The sequence below is a fragment of the Trichechus manatus genome, unplaced genomic scaffold, assembly GCF_000243295.1.
Source record: "Trichechus manatus latirostris isolate Lorelei unplaced genomic scaffold, TriManLat1.0 scaffold00036, whole genome shotgun sequence".
Lineage (NCBI taxonomy): Eukaryota > Metazoa > Chordata > Mammalia > Sirenia > Trichechidae > Trichechus > Trichechus manatus.
The window spans coordinates 3,588,478-3,595,153 of NW_004443972.1; the positions used below are offsets into that span (position 1 = coordinate 3,588,478).

The following is a 6,676-nucleotide window of genomic DNA, read 5'->3' on the forward strand; positions in this document are numbered from 1 at the left end:
TATACTCAGTTGCTCAGGTTTATATTAAAGTACTCTTATTATCACTTTCAATGGATTCTAATTTTAATTATTGGTACAGAATTTATATTTTCAAGTGAAGAAGAAAATGCACACGCTAATGAAGAATTTTCTTTAGTGGGATGTTCTCATACACGGTATTGGAAATTTAAAATGGTACAACCTTTATGGAAAACAGTTAGGCAGTATATGACAGGAGCCTTAAAATGTTTATACCCTTTGATTTAGTAATCTCACCTCTAGGAATTGTTCTTAAGAAAAAAGTATAGTGACGGTGTCAAAGATCTTCGAACAGGGTTGTTCAGAATAAATGACAAGTTATCTGTAGGGTGGAATATCATATAGCCATTAAAAATGTTTATTTTGCAGAATATCTAGTGCTATGGGAAATTGCTTGTTATATAATGTTAGATTTCAAAAACAGAGAACAGAATTATTTATGTAGAAACATGAGGTTTATTTAAAGCATTTATATTTATACAGGTGCATAGGAAAAAAGACAAAGAAAGTACAACAGAATGCCAACAATGGTTCTAGATGGGTACTGGGAATATTCGTGATTTTTGTTTTTTTTCTTTTTTCTTTGTTTTCCAGATTTATTATTATAATGATCATGTGTTGATATTTTGATCAGATTAAAAACTAAACTGTTTAAAAAATCATTGTTGCCATAACTGTGTAGTATATTAATATGCTGATTATTATTCATGTACTAAGAAGTTACAGATATAATAGACTTGCAAATAATCTTTTTACACTAGACTGTTCAAACTTCCTGCTTTACCCATACGAATCTGTTACTTTCCCTCATCCACCAATTTAAGTCCTTTAAATCGCTGGTGCATTACTAGCTCTTTGGAAAATGTCCCAGACTTTTCCATTGTAAAATGACTTTGCTGCATATTTAGCTTTTCTACCAGTTTTCCCTCCCTACCCCCCCTTTTGATGGAAGATAATATCCAATGTACTATCGAAAGAAATACATTGAAAACTGAATTTTGTAAATACAACCTATTGGTTTTTTGATTGTTTGTTTGTTTTACTTGTTTTGTTTGTTTTACTTGTTTTTATTTATTGGAAATTTGCTTTAATTCTCAGATTTGATATTCATTGTAATGAGTGCTTGTTGTTTTCCTAGAGTTTCGGTCACTGCCTTCAAATAGAGTTTAAGGTTTTCTTTTTCAGATGCAAATTTTCCTGATAATCCTACGTTGGATCCAGCCAGAGAATATTGTTCTGTAGGAATATTATTCTGATCACTACTTTCAGCCTAGAGAGTAATTCCTTCCTTCTTCGTTTGCCTCTTGTCTCCTATTCCAAAAGAAAATTTAGTAGATTTAAGTACTAGATTAAGTATTTAAGTATTAAAGCAGATGAAAAACTGATGCTAATTAATATCAATCACAAAATCATTTTAAACATGTTAAATAAAATGTGACTGTGTCACAAAACCCGTTTAGTGAAAAATAAAGTGCAGTTTCTTAACCTGTTGCTGTCGAGTTGATTCCAACTCATAGTGACCCTATAGGGCAGAATAGAACTGCCCCATAGAGTTTCTAAGGAGCGGCTAGTGGGTTTGAATTGCTGACCTTTCATTTAGCAGCCGAACTCTTGACCACTTCGCCACTAGTTTCCTGTTCTCTTCTGATCCCAGTTACCTTCCTGAAAACACTAGTTTGTTTTTATTTCTAATTGAATAATGATGCTTAGAATTTAATATAGAACTTCTGATACAATGTGATATATACAGAGTACAGTGGAAGTGTTATTCCCAGATTTTGTATACTGTGCTTACTTTGTAGAGTCTACTTATGGTAAACTCTATTTCTGTAATTTCTTTTTTAGGCTGAATATAGTGAATAAACTTTTTGTTTTCATAAAATTCCACTTTGTTGATTTTGAACTAGTATCAAACTATTGAGATGGCTTTGATTCTTGAATTTTGTCATCTTTGATTCTCTGCCTATTCTGATTTTATCATCATTTCATAAGTATGCCTTCTGTGTCTTTTTGGAAGTCATTGGTAATGTCAAAGAAGCAAGGCTCCAAGTCAGAGTCTTAAGACCTTCTTCTAGAGACCTCCTTCCTGGTGGACAGAGAATTGTTAATCAGCAGTTTTGGATATGTTTTCAAATTCTTTCAGCAATAGTGTTTAACCCACATGTCATTCAGCCATAAGGATACATACACTTCGATAAGAAATCTAGCTGCATTAGTTTACAGAATTTGCTTGTTACCCCTATTTAATAACTCCCTTAGTAAGTGATACCTTGTTTCTTTTGAATTGGTAATGATAGAGCCATGCGAACCTTTGATGATTTCTTCCTTCTAAACATGTTGGGTCTATTTAATGTTCTATTTTAATAATATTAAGAGGAGATGACCTTAACTTAGTAAGTCTTCACTTTGTAGGATCTACCTTTTTTCTTCTCCCTCTTCCCGCTTCATTGTATTTATGTATGTTTGTTGAGGGGAAATTGGGATATTTATTTGGCTATTTTCAGCCTTCTAGTATTTTACTATTTTGCATGATGGCTCAGAAATTACTCATGATGACTGAGATTACATCATCAAAAGCCTTCAGCTCTATTTTCTGCAATTTACTTCCTTTCATTCCGTCGGTATTATCTGTTTAGTGTCCAAGTGAACAACACAGGTGACAAAAGGTCATGCCCTTGTGGAGCGTATTACCTAAGTGGGGGCAAGATAAACATGTAGTTGTTGTTAGGTGGGAGCCCTGGTGGCACAGTGGTTAAGAACTATGGCTGCTAACCAGAAGGTCGGCAGTTCAAATCCACCAGTTGCTCCTTGGAAACCCTATGAGACAGTTCTCCTCTGTCCTATAGGGTCACTATGAATTGGATTCAACTCGATGGCAATGGATTTGGTTTGGGTTTTGGGTTGTTAGGTGCCTTCGAGTCTGTTCCAACTTACAGCAACCCTACATACAACAGAATAAAACAGTGCCTGGTCCTGCGCCATTCTCACAATCGTTATGTTTGAGCCCATTGTTGCAGCATGGTGTCAGTCCATCTCTTGAGGGTCTTCCTCTTTTTTGCTGACTCTCTACTTTACCTTGCATGATATTCTTCTCCAGGTAATGGTCCCTCCTGATAACATGTCCAAAGTACTAAGTCTTGCCATCCTCACTTCTAAGTAGCATTCTGGCATTCTGGCTGTGCTTCTTCCAAGATAGATTTGTTCGTTCTTCTGGCAGTCTGTGGTATAGGCAGTATTCTTCAACAGCACCATAATTCAAAGGCATCAGTTCTTCAGTCTTCTTATTCATTGCCAGTTTTCGCTTGCATATGAGGTGATTGAAAATACCATGGCTTGGGTCAGGTGCACCTTAGACCTCAAAGTGACATCTTTGCTTTTTTAACACTTTAAAAGAGGTCTTTTGCAGCAGATTTGCCCAATGCAATATGTCATCTGATTTCTTGACTGCTGATGGTCATTGATTATGGAGCTATGTAAAATGAAATCCTTGACAACTTTAATATTTTCTCCATTTATAATGATGTTGTTTATTGGTCCAATTGTGAGAACTTTTGTTTGTTTTTTTTTAAATTACCTTCAGCAAAATTTTACTTGTGTGTGATATTAATGATATTATTCAATAATTTCCTCATTCTGTTGGTCACCTTTCTTTGGAATGGGCACAAATACGGATTTCTTCCAGTCAGTTGGCCAGGTAGCTGTCTTCCAGATTTCTTGGCATAAATGAGTGAGCACTCCTAGCATTGCATCCATTTGTTGAAACATCTCAGTTGGTATTCTGTCAGTTCCTTAAGCCTCGTTTTTTGCCAGTGCCTTCAGTGCAGCTTGGACTTCATCCTTCATTACCATCATTTCTTGATCGTATGCTACCTCCTGAAATGGTTGAACATCAACCAGTTCTTTTTTATACAAGGACTCTGTATTCCCTTCATCTTCTTTTGATTCTTCCTGCATCATTCAATATGTTGACCATAGAGTCCTTCAGTATTGCAAATTGAGGCTTGAATTTTCTCTTCAATTCTTTCAGCTTGAGAAATGCCAAGCGTGTTCTTCCCTTCTGGCTTTCTAACTCCAGGTCTTTGCACATTTCTTATAATACTTTGTCTTCTTGAGCCTCCCTTTGAAATCGTCTGTTCAGCTTTTACCTCATCATTTTTTCAATTTGTTTTCGCTACTCTGTGTTCAAGAGCAACATAAAATACAGACAATACAGTTAACATTCTACATATAATCAGCACTGTCTTAGTTATCTAGTGCTGCTATAACAGAAATACCACAAGTGGATGGCTTTAACAAACAGAAATTTTATTCTCTCACAGTCTAGGAGGCTGGAAGTTTAAATTCAGGGTGCCAGCTCCAGGGGAAGGTTTTCTCTGTTCTGGGGGAATGTCTTTGTCATCAATCTTCCCCTGGTCTAGGCGCTTCTCAGCACAGGGACCCCTGATCCAAAGGATGTGCTGTCCTCCTGGAGCTTCTTTCTAGGTGGTATGAGGTCCCCCATCTCTCTGCTCTGCGTTCTCTCTTTTATATCTCAAAAGACACTGACTCAAGATAGAACCTAATAGATTGAGTTCTGCCTCATTAACATAATTGCCTATAATCCTGCTTCATTAACATCATAGAGGTAGGATTTACAACACATAGGAAAATCACATCAAATGACAAAATGGTGGACAGTCACACAATACTCGGAATCATGGCCTAGCCAAGTTGACACACATTTTGAGGGGATGCAGTTCAGCCTATAAACAAGCACCATCCAGTTTTATCCTTTCCTGTTTTAGTTCTGTTTGCTCAGGGACAAATTTCTAGACCCTAAAACAACTGGTTAGACTCAAAGCAATATAGCATCTGCTTTGAGCAATGCAGATAAAGGTAGAGGTTTTGTCATAGAGGTGGTTTAACAAGCAATATACACATGGGCTGTGGTGAAATTGTGTGCTACAGATAAGTAAGTGCAAGTAAGCCCTTGCGTACCTTTCTTATTGGATAATCAGTCCCTGGTCATAGGAATAAGATAATTGTCCTATTATTGGAACCAAGGATTAAAGACACCAAAGGGCTCTCCTCATTCCAAGTGTGTAATCTGTGGGTTCGCAAATCTCTGTTTTTCTTGTTTTGGGGCCAGTATTCTCAGGGAAAGGAATGAAGTTATGGTTAAACTGGTATTTATTAGGCTGATATAGAAAGACATAAAAGATAGAGTGAGGCAAAACTGCTGCCCTCGTCAGTCTGTGGAGACTACTTCAATGAAGTCATTATTGAAAACCTCTGTTGCCAAATGCCGTGATTATTTTTAGTCCTTATCTGTTTATCTTATTTATTTGAATGCTCTTTATTTCTTGAAACTGTCTTCACCTTTGCTTTCTTGAATACAGTTCATTTCCCACTGGTTTTCTTATTACTTCTCATGACCTATTTTTTCTCACTTTCCTTTGTTGGTTCCTTTTCATTCCAATCATGTAAACATCAGAGTTTCACTCAATTCTGTTCCTAGTGTTGTTATCCAAGTATTTTTGGGTAATACCATGGCCTCAGTGAGCATTTTTAGGGGTGTAATAATGCATATGTCTTTACTATTGATTGAAATGCAAAGTTGGAAACAAACAAAAAGGATCAGTAGTTGGGAAATAGGCCTCAGTGATAGAAACGACGCTGGAGATCACATGATAAAATTTTGCAAGACCAATGACTTTTTCATTGCAAACACATTTTTTCAACAACATCAACGGCCACTGTATACATGGACCTCGCCAGATGGCACACAAAGGATTCAAGTCGACTACTTCTATGAAGACAAGGGAGAAGCTCAATATCATCAGTTAGAACAAGGCCAGGGGCCAGCTGTGGAACCACACCATCAATTGCTCATATGCAAGTTCAAGTTGAAACTGATGAAAATTAGAGCAAGTCCACGGGAGCCAAAATACAACCTTGAGTATATCCCACCTGAATTTAGGGACCATCTTAAGAATAGATTTGACGCATTGAACACTGTGCATGTATGACCAAAGACCAGACGAGTTGTGGAAGGACATCGTACATGAAGAAAGCAAAAGGTCATTAAAAAGATAGGAAAGAAAGAAAAGACCAAAATGGATGTCAGAAGAGACTCTGAAACTTGCTCTTGAAGATAGAACAGCTAAAGTGAATATCAGAAATGTTGAACTAAAAGAGTATGGATTATACTTCAGCGTAAAGAAAACAAAAATCCTCACAACTGGACCAGTAAGCAACATAATGATAAACGGAGGAAAAAATTGCAGTTGTCAAGGATTTCATTTTACTTTACAGTCAGCACCCATGGAATCAGCAGTCAATCAAACAACGTGTTGCATTTGGCAAATCTGCTGCAAAAGACCTCTTTCAAGTGTTAAAAAGCAAAGATGTCACTTTGAGGACTTAGGAACACCTGACTCAAGCCATGGTATTTTCAGTCACCTCATATGCAAACAAAAGCTGGCAATGAATAAGGAAGACTGAAGAAGAATTTTTACCTTTGAATTATGGTGTTAAAGAATATTGCCTAAATAGACAAGTGGTATCTTGGGTGAAGGGTCAGACAGTACACAATACAGGGGAAACTAACACAACCTGTACAAGGAAAGGTCATGGAGGCCCCATGGACAGATCCAAACTCCCCGAGGGACTGTGTTGC

General features: G+C 36.9%; 1 protein-coding gene across 3 annotated transcripts in view; it reads left to right on the forward strand.

The window, feature by feature from the left end:
* The window catches only part of EPC2 (enhancer of polycomb homolog 2), a 166,664-nt gene that overhangs the window by 118,820 nt on the left and 41,168 nt on the right, over window positions 1–6,676 (forward strand). The window lies entirely within an intron of this gene.